This window comes from Gopherus flavomarginatus, chromosome 1, assembly GCF_025201925.1.
Source record: "Gopherus flavomarginatus isolate rGopFla2 chromosome 1, rGopFla2.mat.asm, whole genome shotgun sequence".
NCBI classification, from domain to species: domain Eukaryota; kingdom Metazoa; phylum Chordata; order Testudines; family Testudinidae; genus Gopherus; species Gopherus flavomarginatus.
The window spans coordinates 44,474,398-44,488,371 of NC_066617.1; positions in this window are offsets into that span (position 1 = coordinate 44,474,398).

Consider the following 13,974-nt stretch of genomic DNA (forward strand, 5'->3'; position numbering starts at 1 on the left):
AAAAATTAACCCAAACCATTGGGAAGGAGGGTAAGTTTTCTAATGAAAAATGTAAAATGACCACATTTTCCAGGCAAGCAGACACTGTCCAAAAATTTCATTTGGTTGAAATCACAATTTTCTGTGGAAATTTTTTTCAAAAATTGTCTACCAGCCCTACATAATCTTAAATCACTAAGTGTTCTTTAGTTTTCTGCCTCCTTCTTCTGATTTACTCTGGTGTTTATCCCAACAGGAATTTTAATTAATTGGGCCTAAAAATTTAACCCAGCTGTAAGCTCAAATGTGAAAAGTATGTGCAAGTTCATAAGATGTCAAAATAACCTATAATTTTTGCCTGCTTGGAAATTAACCATAGAAAATAAGTCCTTTTCAATAATGAGCGTTATGAACAAACGCAAGAGAACAAGACAGAAAAACTGGATTAGTCCAAACAGAAAAGGACTGTGGATCTAAAAAGACTGTTGAAATCATGCTTGGTGAAAACAGAAGATGTGCAGCCAGAAATTAATGAACCAAAATAGGTGTGGCAGATATTAGGACTAACTGGTAGACAAAATAATGATGGGATGAACTATGCTGCCCTCTTTCCCACTTTTGGGGTTTCTTTAAAAGAGATTTTGAAAAAAAAATGTCGTCACTTTCTTCTCCCATGCCACCTTGCATCCCCACTAGTCTTGTCTCATCACATCTTATATTACCTGACTGCAAGGCAGAAGGAACAGCCCAGGCTGAAAATCTTTCTTCCTGAGAGGAAGGCCATTAGGCCTTGCTCTTCTTCAGGGAACTTTGTTATTCACTTGTGTGTCCTGAAAATCATCATAGCATCATGACATCCAGTCCACAACCCATCAGTGGGGATACCTATTTGCCAGTACCACAGAAGCACGTAAGATCGGGTCTTTTATGCCTCCCTCCCTTATGTGTTACTTTCTGCCTCCCCTTCCTTCGTGCCTCATATCCTCTTCTCTCACTCTTTCCAACAAATCCTGAAGTGAACTGTACGGCATCAGCGCAGTAGGATGAGATGACCACAATCCTGCTCTGTCTAAGGAGAAAAGACCCAACCAGATGACATCCTGACCAGAATGTAAACCAGGATCCAAGCAACCGATGTCAAAGTCGTCCTGTCATTGAAAACATCCATCTGTAACTGATCGGCCAATCTGGTGTTCCAAAAACATCAATAGCCATATTTCCCCCACCTTTTCTATCCTATCTCTCCTCCTCTTTGTGTCTGTTTGGTAGAAACAGGACAAATGATGGTGCCTCAGAGTCTTTTACGAAAATTTAACAGGACAAATGAATACTCTTCCCATGTTAGGACTGAAAGGAAAATTAACCCTTTCCTTTTCATCAAAGAAAGGTTGTTGTTTAAACAAAAGAGATTTTGATATTTTGCCCCAAAAGGAAAGATACTTTAATACCTTTTAAGTTTGTTCTTCATAATCACTCAATACCAGGTTCAGTATAAATGCTTGTTTTAATTTCTTGTTCTGTCTCATGTTTGACCGATAAACTTTCAACTTAGGTGTGTGCCAAGGAACAGTGTAAAGCCAAGGCCTCTGCAAGCCCTCTCACCTCCCAAACCTAAGTGTCACTGTTGGACAGTGTTAATAAACACCTTTGACTCTCGTGTCCTTTAAGATCAATACAACACTCCTCAGTTATGTTATCCTCTTTTTGTACATGTTGACTACTGTAATCAAGTACAATTAAGAATAGTGGTTATTAAATTCATGGGACAGATCCTCAGTGGGTGAGAATCAGCATAACTCTAAGAACTTGATTGGTATTATGTTCCAGCTGAGCATCTGTCCCATTTAATTGTTTTGTAAATTTTAAAATATGATGGACTCTGTTTGACAATTTTAACTTGAGATTTGCTTTACTTTATGGTAATTATAGGTCTGCCTTTGAGAGTTGGTGTAAATGATTGTGCTGCAGGTTTGTTTCTTCTTCACATGAGTTTCTTCTTCCTGAGTCACATGAAATGCTCTTTAAGATGGAGGATTTGTATGGCTCAGAAGAAAGTGTCTTTGTGACAGACAGTGTTGCCTGCTAGTCTGTGCTTATTAAATGCAGTAATATTTATTTTGGGCATATTTTTATGTTGATTGAGTGTCCCTGTGATGTGGTCAACCAGTCCCACACTGGTGCAGCAGGGATTAATCCTTCTCTTTTGGGCTGAGGAGGCCACACACCCGGCTCTGCTGGGCATGCTCCAGCAGGAAATGGTATAAAAAGAAGCAGGGCAGATCAGTCTGGGCTGACCGTTGAGGAGGAAGGAGGTGTGCTACCAGCTCCTGTAGAAGGACTGCCTGCACTCTAGGATGCAAAGGCCAGTCAGATGGAGGTGAACCATGACCCCCAGACTCAGGACTCCACTGAGGGAGGGGAGACCACAGAGACCCTAAGAGGGAAAGTCATGGAGAATTGGGTAGAAAGTGACCCAAGGGAACTTTGTGGGGGGGTCAGTTGCAGAACGGGATGTTAACTCGATGCGTTGAGATAGGATCCCCCTGAGCTGGTGGTGGGCAACCCCACCACCATCAGGGTTATGGGTTGGGACCTGGTGGAGAGGGAGAGCCTGGGCCTTGCCTACCCTGGCTGCCACTCACTCTGGGGTGGTGGCCTAACTCACCTGCACCATTGACTCTGGCCAATAGGCCGCCCTGCCCTGATAGCAAGGACCGCAGCCCCAAGACCAGAGGCAACGCTACAGACTCAGCCATGGGGCTTTATCACGCCTCTCCACCATCCCCAAAGGTGATAGATGTACTAGCCCCACGACAGGCCCCTTCTTTGGTAAATAGTTGAATCTCTCTCAGCAAATGGTCACCACATAGCCTCCTTTCTTTGGTGCATCCAATTACATCCATTCATCAAATCACAAATCAGAAGTGCATCATCCAGTCCATCACACTGCCAGTGAAGGGATGTGATCTATGATATACTTCACAGCATTTTATGAAACACAGGCAGAACACTGAAGAGTCAGGTCAAAGCTCTGAAGAGCTGAAACGATCTAGGTGCTGGCAGTGGTGGAGACCAGAATCTACTTAGCATTCTGGGTTGAATAGATCTAAAGAGTCATGGGCCAAGCTAAGCTTTAAAATAAAAGATCCAGACTTGACAGAGAGACAAGGGAATACTACACAAAGGACATTCAACATAGGTTGAGGTTTCTTAGGTGAAAAAGCTGGAGCAACGTCTGAAGAGACACAGCCATTGGCAAAGGAAGACTAATTTGGAAGCTTCTAAGAGCAGTAGCTAAGGTCCAGGACTGTGTGTTGGCCAGTAGGGTTGTGTGTAGGGTGACCAGATGTCCCGATTTTATAGGGACAGTGCCAATATTTGGGGCTTTTTCTTATATAGGCTCCTATTACCCCACTCCATCCCTATTCTGATTTTTCACACTTGCTGTCTGGTCTCCCTAGCTGTGTGTTTTATTTTCCTGACTACTACCACTTGGGATAGCTTCTCTCATGCTAAGGAACAGCAACTCACAAGAAAGAGTCCTGCATAGATGGCAAGCTGCACAAGAGCTCTGCTGGGTACAGCTCAGGAGGTGGGAGAAATAAACAGGGTTCTGTGAGGTTGTTGCATGCCTCTGGTCTCGAGGAATTCTGGGGAAAAGTTTGGTCCCTGAAATAGGTTACAAAAACCTCCAGCCTTCCTTATGCCAGCTTGTAAGGGCCTCTGATGCTAGCCAGGGGTTGCTGGAGTACAGCAACATTTTAGTCACAGTGCAGTTCCTAGGTATTCTCCATGCCAGAGGAATCCTCAGCTGCCTGGTTAGGCCCAGCTTTATGGTCCCTTTGTGCTACCAGAGAGTCTATGCTGGGATGGGATATCTGGCCCATTAGGTGCAACTTCCATTGAGTTGCATTAAGTAAATGCGATATTTAATTTTTCTCTCTTAAAAGAAAAATCCCTCCCTCAGTTTGCGCCCCCCCCCAACTTATTAACCAGCATTGTACTTCAATGCAGTAATGTGATGGGCCTGACTCCAGTCCCCTGGTTCCAAATGTCACATTTGTACTTCATGTTAACACCATTAATGTGAAGTAAAATTGTGAGATGTGAACCTTCAAAGGTCAGATGATAAGTCTGCTGATAAAAGATCTTTTAAAAAAACAAAGCTAATATTGCATGCACTGAGCCAGCCTCTTACAGTAGACTGCCTTTTTCCAGGAGTATTTTATATTTTGTTAATATATAATATAAAATATAAATATTTTATATTTTGTTAATATATAGAAGTTTGTGAGATTTGTGAAAAAACTGCCCCCTCTCCCCAAAATGGAAATGCTGGACGTTAAAGAATCTGCAGAATATAAGTATGTATCGTCATCCATCTGTGATTTCTTAACAAACAGTTTAGTGTACCTTGAATTATTTTTTAAGCTATGATCTTTATAAACAAAAAAACAATGAGAAAACTGAGAGTAATGATCCATTTATAAGGTATTTTTAACTGGGAAGTTTTTTTTTTAAAGGTAAACTGTACAGGAAACAAAAAGTCTTCAGGAATAGCAGAATGATGCACTAAATGGTTTAACAGGGACATTCAAAATACTGGCTTTTCTTTTATTATTGATATCACCTGAAGTTCCATGCACTATGGTGCCCAGAATGCAACATTTTGTGATATCACAGATACCAACCAAGTGCAAATGCATATGTAGCTTACCCATAGGAGCTAAGATATATCACATAAATGTAGAGATTCTGTGGTTTGCCAGTGGTTTTATATTTTATGTTATTTTTTACAGGAAAAAGAATCATAGCAGACTTATTTGAAGGGTCTGATCCTGTGAAGTGTTAAGAGCTCTCACCCTCCATTGACTTCAATAGGGCTAAAGGATTCATACCATTTTGCAGAATGTAGTCATGCCTTCACAGTTTATTAAATTTATGTGTATGCTGTTGTTTTTACACACAGCAGCGTTCACACAGCACAGAACCGAACACGTCATGTATTATCAGATGCAATTTTTTAAAACTGTGAAGTAATTCACCGTTGGATAAGACTACCAAGGGATGTGGTAAATTCTGTATAATTTGGAGTCTTGATATCAGAGAGATGCTCAGTTTAATGTGTCTCAAGATTTTCAGGTTGGTGAGGGATAGCTCAGTGATTTGAGCATTGGCTTACTAAACACAGGGTTGTAAATTCAGTCCTTGAGGGGGCCATTGAGGGATCTGAGGCAAAAATCTGTCTGGGGATTGATCCTGCTTTGAGCTAGCTGACTTTCTGAGGTCCCTCCCAGCCCTGATATTCTATTACTCACAGTCAAAAATTTTCACTAGCCCCTGACACTTATTATAAGAGTGTGGCAAAGTTGCCATGGCACCATACCGCCTCCTGGCAATGTAGTGGAAATGCAGCAACTTTTGCCGTAGTTTCCCTCACTATCCTTTGGCCTACTCCAGCCACAGGAATGACCTGGTCCTTCAGCAAGACCACTTCACAGAGTCTAGCCCCTTTTGGTGCCTCAGAGTCTTTTACCAAAATCTAACAGAAACGTGAACGCAACCAAACCTTCAGCCAACCTGGGCTCAGTTAGCAGCCACCTCATCACAGCCATGCCTCTGCTGCTCTAAGATTATCTAATCACAGGCCTCTGTGCCTCAGTGAAACCCATAGCCCAATGACTGGCACATTCCTTCAGGCAGACTACAGATCCTCAGGCCCCTGTCTCCAATCAGACTTCCAACTCACCCCTGGAGAAACCTGTCTACTCCTCTCTCCTTCTCATCCCTCTTTCAGGCTGCTTCCGAGAGAGAGGGGACTCTTCACCTCCTTTGGGCCTCCTCCCCCAAAATGGGCTCACCCAGCTCTTTATGTGTGGGGGTGGTGGCTGGGGTGGGGGTGGGGAGAACAGCTGTCCCTATAATTGAGCTTTATCTCTAATTAGTGCTGGCCCACCCTCCAGGTGCAAGTAGGCAGGTTAGTTGGCCGTTCAGATCGTATATACTCTTTTCTGACATATGGGTTAAACACCCCATCACAAAGAGTAAACATATATATACTACAACTACTATATTTGGCCTCCTAAACTTTGAAAGTTTTGGCAGCTTTAGTATTATTTTGAAATATGATTTTCTTTGTTTTGGAACTGTAATAAAATTATCAATGCTTTGCAGCCTTCTGATTGTGCAAAAGTTGTCGGGTTCAATAATGGACTCACTGGGAGAAGTCTATGTTATGCAGCAGGTCAGACTAGATGACCATAATCATAGATTATAGAATCATAGGACCAGAAGCAGGTCAAGAGGTCATCTAGTCCAGTCCCGTGAACTCATGGCAGGACTGAGTATTATCTAGACCGGGGTGGTCAAAGTTTTTGGGCCGAGGGCTACACTGAGGTTGCAAAACTGTATGGAGGGCCAGGTAGGGAAGCCCCAAACAGCCTGGCCCTGCCCCCTATCTGCCCCCTCCCACTTCCCGCCCCCTTCAGAACCCCCGACCCATCCAACACCCCCTGCTCCTTGTCTCCTAACTGTCCTCTCCCAGGACCCCCCACCTAACTGCCCCTGGGACCCCACCCCTATCCAACCCCCTGCTTCCAGTCCCCTGACTGCTCTGACCCCTATCCATACCCCCACCCCTTGACAGGCCCCCCGGAACATCATGCCTGTCCAATCCCCACTGTTCCCCATCCCCTGAACTCTATCCACAACCCTGCCCCCTGCCAGGCCCCACCAGGACTCCCACACTTATCCAAGCCTCCACCACCAGCCCCCGTCTTCCCCCCAGAACCTCCACCCCATCCAACCGCCCTCTGCTCCCTGTCCCCTGACTGCGCCCCGGGACTCTTGCCCCTTATCCAACCCCCCCGGCCCCGGCCCTCTTACCATGCCAGATGTGGCCCACTGGCCATAGTTTGCTCACCTCTAATCTAGATCATTTCTGACAGGTGTTTGTCTAATCTGCTCTTAAAAATCTGCAATCATGGAGATTTCCAAATGGTCCCTTTTGATCTTAAAATGAATTGAGTTTCTTTTGTAAGCCTTGGAAAAAGATAGAAAGCTCTTTTCCAGAGAAGGAGGTAAGGCTTTGGTTCTTTGGAGCGATACCTGCGAAAATGTTTCTAACCGTTAAATGTTAAGTTTTTTTCATCCTGCTTGCAAAACGTATATTTTAAATAAATCCATTTTAATAAGCAACTCATTTAATTTGATATTTAAGTCCTGTCCCTTGTCATGCTGATATGCTACATGGTTATGCTAGGCCTGAACTAAAGCCTCCCGAAATCAATGAAAAGAGTTGTACTGGGGCCTACATTAACAGCACTAAGTGCTGCTAATGTTTTCTTAAATAAGTAGTCACTAGCTGTCCTATGTCCACATTCACAGAGCACCACTGAAGTCAATGGCCTTCCTACTGGTGTAAAGCAGAACAGAATCTGGCTCACCGCATCAAAGTGATTTCTGAGAATCACTTCCAAGCCACATGGAGGGATTGTACATCTTGGAGAATTCCTCCGGATCAGCGTCAGAGTAGACAGGTTTCTCCAAGGGTGAGTTGGAAGGCTGCTGACTAACAGGCACAATTATAATTACAAAACTGTATACAAATGTAGATAAAATAATACATATTTCTCCTTGTGCTTTTTTGTATCTATATCATGCAGTTGTGATTAAAACTTTGCTGAAAGTCAAAAACCTTGACATGGCTTTCAAGAATTTTTTTGAAACTTACAATCCTCACCTCTAGATAGAGGGAATTTTATCACCCAGTCATCTTTAATTTCATTCGTTTTTAATGTTTTCCCCTTTCCAGCTGCTCTCCGGTGTTCAGTTTTGTGGCTCTGTGGGGATCAGAGAGATTGATGTTTTGAACAGAACTGTAGAGGTCAGTTAAGCCCAATGCTCTTGCCAGAATTTAGTCTAGCAGCTGGAGCAGCTCTGGAACTAGAGCCAGGAAGACAGACACCTAGTGAAGTGATGAAGTGGTTGTAAAAACAACACTGAGGTTTCAGGAGGAGGGTGGGTAGAGTCTTCTAAGGGCTTTTCTATAAGAAGACACTTAGGAAAGTTAAGATGAATTAATTAAAGGTGTGACATTAAAAATAATTTAAAGGGTATGACTTAATAAAGGCAATGTAGCCTAATAGATAGGGCACTAGACTGGGATTCAGGAGATGGGGGTTCTCATCCTAGCTCTATCATTAGCCTCTAGAGTGATTTTAGTCAAGTCATTGCTCTATGCCTCAGTTTCCCCATCTGTAAAAGGGAGTTAATGATACTGACTTCCCCTGTAAAACATTTTGTGAGCTACTGATAAGAGCTAAATATTATTATTAAAGCACGTTAAATCTCCGTGTGGACATACTCATTCAGAGGCAAAGAGCCCCCCTTGGAAGATTAAACCGTGGTGAACTAAGGCCACATTACCTCTGAATGAGAGCATCCACACAGAAATTTTATGAGCGTTAGCTTCACACCTTTAGTTAATTTGTCTTGACTTTCCTGAGCCCACCACCTGAACCCTGTTAGACAAGTCCTCAGAGCTGGAAGGTGGATGACGTATGCCAAAGACCACTGCGCTGAACGTCCAGAGAGAAATTTTCTCTTCTTCATCTTTTCCCTCAGCCTGATTGCACACTGCAGTGTAGTCTCAGGAAACAACATTGGGTTGTGGAGCTGCAGTCAAGCAACAGCCAGACAGCTTGGAAGGGGACAGGAATTTGAAAATGATAATGCAGGACAGTGTTGGCATTGAAGGTTGTATAGAAATGCAGGTTCCACATTAGTGGGAGGCTAATACCCCTTGCCCAATGAATTATGAATAATTAACTCATCAAACTCTTTGTAATTATATTTTCACCGCTTGCTGTAGTGGTTAACAGTAGTCTGCTACCAATGTGTTTGGCTGCAGCACGGGACTCTAGTTCACGTCTTCAAATTTGTGTCTTTCCTCAAGGCCTTACATCTATCTTTGTTTCCTTATGTAAACATCTGAGTTCCACTTTCCATGGATGGTCTGGGCCCCTCCTCTACATTTACTTTACTTCCACAATGCCTATCACTCCAATGCTGTATTTTGCCTCTCTTTAAATGAGATAAATTTAGATGCAGACAGAGAGAGTGTTTCAGTTTCTACCCATGTGGCAAAATGGCCTCATACAGGGCAGTGATGGAACATATGCAGGCATGCTAACTTATTCAAGACTTGCTAACAGCTTTTTCATGTACTCTCTACTAGCTCACAAGATTCTGATCTCAGTGATGCTGATATAAATCTGAAGTAGCTTCAGTGAATTTTCTTCAGATTTACATCAGGGTGAATTAGGTCAAAATCTGGTCCTTCTGTCCCTTTTTTCCTTGCTTTTGCAAGGAGGCGTGGCTCATTTAAAAGAGAGGTGGAATACACTACTGAAATAATTATATTACATTAGCACATGACAAGCATTTAAAGATGGATGGAGCAAGCCCAAACCTCCGGAGATAAAAGGTTAGCTAGAAGTCTGGGCTACTCACATTGCAGTGCATTGCCAACAAGTCTCAGATGTACACCACATGAGAAAGTGAAAAAGTGATATGAAGTTTATAATGGACACTCTGAATCCATAATGCATAAAACATTCATCCCAAGGTGCACTTGTGCATCTGTTAAAGTGTTTTTACTCGTAGTTTTAGAGCTTTTTAAACAGTTTTCAGAACTGTTCATCTCATTTCTAATGTTTAATTGATATTTTATATTTTTGGCCTTATGTTTCTGACACTGATAAGCCATGACACAATGGAGGAGTATAGAGCAATGAAAAGTGTTCCACCCTTCATGAATCAACCTATTGTGTCCTGTCATCACTTTTACTGCTGTCCTTTTCTGCTTTTGCAAAGTCCTTTTGATAATAGGTTGGCTCCCAATAGGCACAAGGAGTCTGACTTTTCTCTAACTTAAGACAGACACTGAAGTTGTTCCTAATTTCCACTGGTGTGAGAGAATCAGGGCCAGTTGCTTAAACATGGCCTAAAGTCTTTCGTAGAGAAATAAACTAATTTCTGTCTTTCCTTTCCATTCATGTGTTTCAGTATTTTGCTTGGGTTTTATTTTGCTCTGTCTTTGATATCAGTGTAGCTCCATCAAGTCTATTTCTTCTTTCGTACAAGGTTTACAGAAAATGTAGCTGTATTGACTTCAGTGAAACTACTCCTAACTTACACAAGTGTGAGGGAGAGGAGAATCAGGCCCCTTGGATCCAATTCTGCTCTGACCTACTTGGGTACAACTCACATTGATTTTAATAAGTCATTGCATCCACGTTAGTGAAAACAGAACTAGGTTCTTTGTCTGCTAAACTGCAAGTGTACGGATGAGCCTGATCTCACAGGGGAATAACTCAGGAGTGACTGCACTGAGTCTGATGAGGATACACCGGCATATAATTGCATGGCCTGCAACTGAGGGAGGAATCAGACCCCATTATTACTAAATGGGCAATTTCAGTAGAACACAGGGCTAGATAGTGAATAAAGGATTGATAAAAGACCCCATAATGAAACTGGAAAATGTGGGGCTTGATTGTTCAAGCTCATTTAGCTTTACACTGTTGTAACTCCACTGAGCCTCCTGTGGATTACACTCTCCTTACAGATTTCTAATGACAATACATTAATAACTATAATGAAAACTAGCACTTATTTAGGACCGTTCACCTTCATAGTACATTATGAACCTTCTCTAATTCATCTAGCCTCTCTCTCTAAAGGATTACTTTCCTTATATTAACTATTTCCCTGCTTGAGTGCAATGATCCCAATTCTCCATTGCCCTGCACCTTGTGTAGTCATTTATGTCCATGCCAAGTGAATGTGAAATGGGGGTGAAATGCGCCAGATCAGATTGCTATTGTTTTACACCCACTTGGCATGGGTGTAAATGACTACACAAGGTGCAAGGCAGTGGAGAACCAGGCCCCATGGCTGAATCACTAACACAAAGAATGACAAAATAATCGGTGTGGTTCTCCTTTTATTACCTACCTTCTTCCTAACCCATACCTTTGCACTATGGTATTACTGTACAACCTGCACATAGCCATGTAACCTGCTCTGTATCCACACCAGAATGATAATCTCTGTGTTTTACTTGCTCACCCTTTGTTTTAGGGGGGAGGGATAGCTCAGTGGTTTCAGCATTGGCCTGCTAAACTCAGGGCTGTGAATTCAATCCTTGAGTAGGCCAATTAGGGAACGAGGGTAAAAATCTGTCTGAGGATTAGTCTTGCTTTGAGCAGGGGGTTGGACCAGATGATCTTCTGAGGTCCCTTCCAACCCTGATAGTCTGTCTGCTTCTAGTCTACTGTGAGGCATAGTGTCAGAGTCTTTTTTATAAATCCAGAGTCACTGAACCAGCACTGTCTGGCCCTCAGACACTCAGTGAGTGACCTGCATGCTGGGAGACTGGTTATGAGCAGCCCAGGTTGGGAGCTAAAGCACTGTAAGGTGCCCAAGGTTATGAGACAGGTGATGACACGACCCCTCGCTTGTCTGAGTTGCACCCCAGAATGTGATAGGAGGTCACAACAGTTTAAATGAGGTTTAACCCACCCTACACCATGATCTTTCCATGGTGTTCCTGCACTTTCTGTTCTGGCCATGGCCCATGCCCATGTGTGGAAAGGTGTGCACGTTTACACACACAGGGGATGTGAACACTTCAGAACCCCCAAACAGGTTTGGTTTAGCTTTTTTTCTGAAAAGTATGTGAAGGTCATCCTCAAACTTTACCTTTTCATCCTGAAAGGTATAGAGGAGGAGATAAGTGGTAGAATAGCCAACATTTCTGAAAGTTCCTTGGCAAAAGAGGGGAGGCACGGTGGGAATTGAGAATCAAACGGAAGCCAAAAGTTTTTTAAAAATGAGACTAAACTGAAGCCAAAAATTGTACATCTGGGGCCTGACTCAAAGCTCATTGATGTTAATAAAGATTCCAACTGAGTTAAGGTGACTTGGGATCAGGGCCCAATGCAAACAGGCTGAGTTCAATGGTCCGTAGATACTGACTTCAATAAAAAACTAACAGTCATACATTCAAAAGGGTGCCTCAATTTTAAGGTCCCTGAGTTGACACTTTAGACACCCAAAAGTTGAGACAGCCAAAAACAAATGTCACTTTTGAAAATGTTGTCTAAAAGGTTGGTTCTCCTTTCACTTATTTTAACTTTGTATAACTCTACTGACTTCAGTAAAACTACTCTTGATTCACGCTGGGGTACAAGAAAAGAAAATTGGACCCTAGAGCCGCAAAACATCTGGTGAAGCATCAGCTAATAAAAATGACTCAGTATAACAGCTTACAGACCAGATCTTTGAGGAGATAGTTCATAAAGCAGAAAGACGTGAACCAGTGACACTCTCCTGGTGTATTTGGTTTAGTCTCAAAGTTTGGTCTCTCTATAGTGGTTTCAATATACTCAATACTTTTTCTGTGAGTTCTAATGTCATTTTTCACCCCTTTCCCAACCGCCTCACAAAACACTTTAATTTCTCAATGAATTCTGTAAAGTCTGTATTTACATTTTTAAAGGAACTCCTTTGACTCTATTTACCCCACTTTTGTGTTTGACTTCACACAAGGTTACTGACTGGAATATTTATTAAAAAATGGGTCAGCCCCTGGGGTCCCAATATATCCCCTTTATGCCACAGAGTAGCAAAAGGAGTTATGAAACTGCCTAAATAGGGAAGAAGGGGACATTATTGGGGTAGTGAGGCAGTGCTGGGAGGGGGTACGGGCATAGTCAGAATACTGCTGCACTCCAGTGACCTCTTGTTACATAACAGCCACTTGAGAGCTATTACCAGCTGGCATGTATTAGAGCAGCAATGAGGCTGCTCTAATTTATACCACAGCCAAATTCACCTCACACTCCAGTGCCCCAAGGAGTGAAGGCAGGAAAAGGTGGTATTAAGTCACCTTTTCCCTCAGCCTTCCTATACTGAAGACAGTGTGGACCTGGACCTGAGAATCTGGCCAAATAAATTTTAAGTCAATATGTGAGTGACTGCAAAGCAGAATGTGAATATTGAGTATTTGTTCCAGATCCCTGAATCAAACCACTCCCACTCAAATACTGGCTGCTCCCAGTGAGTTGCTGCTGGTGACCAATTTACAGACTAACTGTTTGCAGAAGTTATGTATTAAATAATTTCAAAATAAAAAAAAATAATCTGAGGAAACCATAATCTGCTAGAGAACAATTAGTGAACAGAAAAACACTCTTATTGATTTCATTCATTCCTGTGCAGTCTTTCTTTCATCAGTACTTTTACACATTTTAATCTTAGCATCTTTTTTCCATAAGAGCTTTTTATTACCTCATCATTAACTTCCATCTTATCCCCTACTTTTATTTTGAATGATGCACTGAGCTCCAGAGCTCAGAATATATGGTTTTTAAAGAACCTTCATGAATCTACTGCTCATTATAAAGGCAGATAGTGAAATATAGAACCCTCATTTGCTTTGATGTTTTCCCTAGTAATATACAGTGATCTCATTTAAATAGACTCAGTGTGAACCTTGAGCCTTATTATCCTGTGGCATTTGTTGCTTTAATATATTCATCCCATCACCTCTGTAACTATTTGCAGTTTTCCTCAAAACCTGGTCAGTTGTTTCTTTCTATCAATTCTTTGTTCTGTCAGAAAATGACTCTGTCCTGTACCATTTGCGCTAACAGTACAAGGCTGCTTCCTAAGTGCATTCCAGTAGGTTCCTAGTTAGCTAACCATATTCCCTACCTCCCACTGTGTCAGATCTGTGACCTAATCTCTTCCACTGTGCAATGTCCTCACAAACTAATTGCTGCCTGAACTCCACGGCTATGGATGCAATAGCGGATCCAGAGGAGGCAGAAAGTTTCTGAGGCAGCTGCAAATCACTTAGGTAGTTTTACATCCCCGACATCTCTCCTCTGATGCTGGGCAATAGTTTCAGAAAAGATAGTCACCCAG